Below are 4,523 nucleotides of genomic sequence, written 5' to 3'. Positions count from 1 at the left end.
TGCTGGTAATTGTCCACTCTTCCTTCAATGAATCACATTAGCTTTGCTGTCTCTGCTGGCTCAGCCTCTGGGCAGAATGAGTAAATCTCTTCCTTACACTGCATGAATGATCAGATATTAAAAAGCCTATTACTAGCAATTACTGAAGTCCAAGATTGCTGCTAAAACCTCAGAGTAGAACAGTATTTAAAGCAAGCATTGTTGTATCACAGGTGGAATGTTTGGTGCCTTAACTCTGTCCCAGTTACCTGTGCAGCTGTAGGAGTGACTAATATATGAAGCCTCCATGTGAGAGATGCCATGACTTCTGTGTGCTTTTAGCTTGTTGTAGCCTTTAAAACTACAGCAGCAGTGTGCTAGTAAAAAAAAATAATTACTGCCAGAGTAAACAAAACTGTGATTGCAATTAATTTGCCATGAAGTATGAGCAAAAAGACATTAATGCAGCCATCCTCAAGCAGTTGGTTTTATGCTAAAGCAGTGAGAGGAAGGGGGAAAAAAACCACAGTGCAGTAGTGCTTGTTGCATGTGATGTATTGTTTCTTCTTTCTCCAAGCAAGCTACCACTACAGCTGTCTGCAATCATAGCAACAAAAGCAGCAGCCAGAGCCATAGCTGTGGGACATCTGCAGCATCATTGGAAAGCTCCCAGCCTGAACAGGTTACGCCTCAAAAAGATTATTAAATGGATAACAAAAGCAGACTCTATGGAGGTTTCAGCTAAAGCAGATCCTGTAATGTCTGCATTAGGAGCTTCCAAAGTAGTAGAACAGTGATATTTCAATCTTTTTTTTTTTTTTTTTTTTTACTATAGGACAAAAAAAAAAGCAAAAGCTCGAACCCACAGAAACCCACAAAAATGTTACTAAGTCAAATGTAGAATATTTAAAATACCCATATACAGTATGCTAAAAACAGTGAAGGTGACAATCAAAGATAAACAACAACCTAGAAAATTGTTATCCTTCTAGACAGTCCACTGGGTTAAATTCATGCAATCAGAACACTCCAGAGCAACACTGGATAATAGAAAAGAACCAAAACACAGCAATTCCTGGTGAGACCATTAATATCTACAGAAAAGGTGTTTTGGATTGTTTTTAAGGAGATACCAGAGCTACTCTTACGATCTGCTGAAATTTATTCCCTGGTTTTATTCAGACATGATGCTTGATTTTTGGAAAATGTTGGAAACCTCCCAAAATCTGTTGATCAGCCTGATTCTCCCACACTTCAAGCCTCAGTTAAGGATGCTGTGCCTCATACCCAAGGGCATCCTTCTGCCCAAGTAGCTGAAACTAAAATGCTGTCCTGGCCCTGATGTTTGTATGCCATGGCACTTGAAGTTAATCTGTATTTTTTAAACCAAGCTGGATCTGGATCAAACCATTCTTTGGGGTTTTTTCTATTGACACATGTACATGCCTGTATATGTGTGTGCAAATGTGCATACAGATGTATTTCCAGGGCATAGTGAGAATATTAAATGCAAATAGTTACATGCTTTGCTGCAGCAGAGAATTGCAAAGTGCTATTACAATATTCTATGCACAACATTCTATTCCTTCTCCTGTGCCATGAAAATCACAGGCCCTCCATGTACAGGATTCCCTCTTTTGTTCTGCTCCTTCAGAGATCATTAGTCAGAGAGCTGACTGAGGTCACTGCTCCTTGCCAACAGGAGAAAATTGGAAATCTTTCGAAAACCACCAAATACCTCTCTAACACTGAGATACTATCTGTAAAAAAGCATGCTGAAAATCTGAAATGTCTAAATCGGTTATAAATAAATGTAAGCCTAAGAACTCCATTTTTAGTGCTGTCCTAAATAGGGATGATTCTTCTGCGTCAAAGTCCCCAATTAAGTTTTTTTTTTGGTCTGTATAGAACTCATTCATGGAACGCACTTGTAAAGGAATTCTCAATTTCCAGCTGTTTTCAGGGAAAAAACACAAAGTGAGTTTCCAGAAATTAGTCTATTCTTAAATATTTTCTAGCACTTTCTCGTTGTGGTTCAATACTTCTATCTTCTTCTTTCTCCCTCAGCTTGGTGGAAAGCAGCCCTTTTACAACTGCCAATTGCCATTTCAATTTTTAAAATGCTTAGTCCTTTTTCTACTCAAACTGTATTTAGTAGAATAGTAAAAGTCAAGATATTTTCTTGCCCAAGCCTAGTTCTTGTGAAATACAATTAGCTTTTTTTGTATCAAGAAAATATATTTATAATCTTCTTGACCTATGAATATAAATTTGTAATTTACCTGTTCAAAAGCCAGACGATGCTCAGTAAGGTAAAAGAAGTAATCATACATTTAGCAAATGATAAAAAACCGAAATTATTATGTTTGTAAATAACTGTGAGAGGCACCTACATCGAGTTCTGGAAATGACAAAGAATTAGAAGAGCTACAGAAACAAACCCCTGGGAAGCAGATCCCTTAGTCTGATCTCCTGCAGAATCCTGCCCATCCTCAGCCTTTGATGCTTCCATGAGAGGACAGAGAAGCCCAGTTATTACTGCACTTGCATTCCACTCTCCGTAGTTGCACAGAGCATTTTGCTGGCTGTGCTTACACTGCTGACTTAACCTATTGTGACAGGCTTTCCTTCCATGATTGATGAGTCTGAAAGTTCCCTACCTGCAGCACACAAGGAGAGCTGATCCCACAAGCTGCCCTTGTTCTTGCTGCTGCTAAAGCTGCACATTTTTGTGAAGATGTGCATCTAGGGGTACGTTTTGTTTGAAGAGGCCACCCAAGTAGGCTGATTCAGCGACACAGTCCCCAAAACCTCCACCCTGTGTTGCTCTCAGCTTAACACACCACGGGTGATTTTAGCGTTGTGTTGGCCGCTAACTCCATTCAGCAAAATTCTGTTTGTTCCTCGCCGACACTGGGACGTTTCTGGGACGGGGAGCTCCGTGCAAGGTCTCGGGTTTCGCGTCCTCCCATACATCGATAGGTGGCAGCGTCCACCCAGTTCTCCAAAATCCTGGAACGGTCCCAGGAGCGGCGGCCACACCGGGATCCTTGTCCCCAGGACGGGATGTTCCAGCAGGAACCCCTTCCCCATCGCCAGAACCAGCGTCTCCGTGTTGGACATCACACGGGCCGTGACTGGGGGAAACTTTGGGTTTTTCTCACTAGAAACTGGGTGGGAAGTTTGGAGTGAAGAAATTCACATGGAGCATGGCTTCACTTGTAAATAAATCAATGGCAAAGCTGTTGCCATCGTGAGAGACAAAGCTGCATTTTACACTGATTGTAATCCCACCAAAGGAACAAATATTGCTCAAATAGCAGGTCTCCATCCACTGTCACAGCAATGGAGCCAGGCAGATTGAGCACCTGGGAATGGGATCTCCCAAAGCAACATGGCTAACTCTGGCACCTGTATGCACTCTTACCTTCAAAATCCATTACTTGAAAGGTAGTTAAAGTAACTCCTCTCCTTGAAACAAGTTAATAGTTTGGTTTTTGTTTTTGTTTTCTTTTCATACGGTCAAAACTATTCTGTGGGAATGGTAAAATAAAAGCCAAACGAATGCACAGAAGTGTATGTTTCTCTGTGCCCACACTCACTTTTTTCTTGCACGTTTTTATACATGTAAGGTACTGTAGTACCAAATTCCAGCTCTGGTTTTGGCAATTCCCGCCTCTCTGGCCCTTTGTTTACCTATCATCTTTCACACATACCCCTTTGCCAATTTGTTTATTCTCTTCCTATTTCCTAGTTTTTTGTGTTTCTTCAAGGACATTGATTTGAGTATTAGTTTCACTAGTCACTTTAGCCAGTGCTCCTGATCCAAATCCATAGCAAATAACCTATTATCCACAGAAACACAGAAGCATTCAGTATGCTTATAAAAAAGACAAGTATTTCCCAGTGGATCAGTCACAGATCAAACTCGAAAATTCTGAAATTGTGAGTGAAGAAAAAAATAACCGTGTTTGGACTAAGCTCAGAAAAGAATTTTCCCAAGTATTCTGAAACATTTGAGGCAATGTGATGGAAGTGACCAAATGGAGCTGGGCTTGGCAGCCCTGGCTCCCCCAGGCTTCCTCTGTAGCCACGGCTGCAGCCCAGGACCCACCAGCCCAACCTGGAATCCAGCACACCCAGGCTCTCTGCAGGGCTGGAGCTGGCAGATGCACCACTGCCAGAGCAAGGATGCAGAGGGGAGGCGTTCTCAGCTTTGTGGCAGCTGTGGACTTGCTGCTGGTATTTCAGAGTATGGTTTTAAATGAACTAGCAGAAACTCAGAACTGTTTGGTTAGAATTCTTTAAAGATGGCATGTTTTTCATACAGTCACGGTGGCTTTTTTACCCCTGCTAGTCTTTTTACTTGGAAAATTCCTAAGAAAAATAATTCCTGGCTGCAGTGGAATAGAATCGGGCCTGAGCTGTCAGAGCTAGAAAACTGAGTCATTTGGGATCTTTTGGAGTGTAAGCTAAGGTAAACAGAAATAAAATAGTATAAGAAGTCCATGAGAGCCTAAAAGCCCTTCCTGTTTGAACCAAGG

The sequence above is a fragment of the Cinclus cinclus genome, chromosome 20, assembly GCF_963662255.1.
Source record: "Cinclus cinclus chromosome 20, bCinCin1.1, whole genome shotgun sequence".
Lineage (NCBI taxonomy): Eukaryota > Metazoa > Chordata > Aves > Passeriformes > Cinclidae > Cinclus > Cinclus cinclus.
This window is presented reverse-complemented; position numbering follows the sequence as displayed.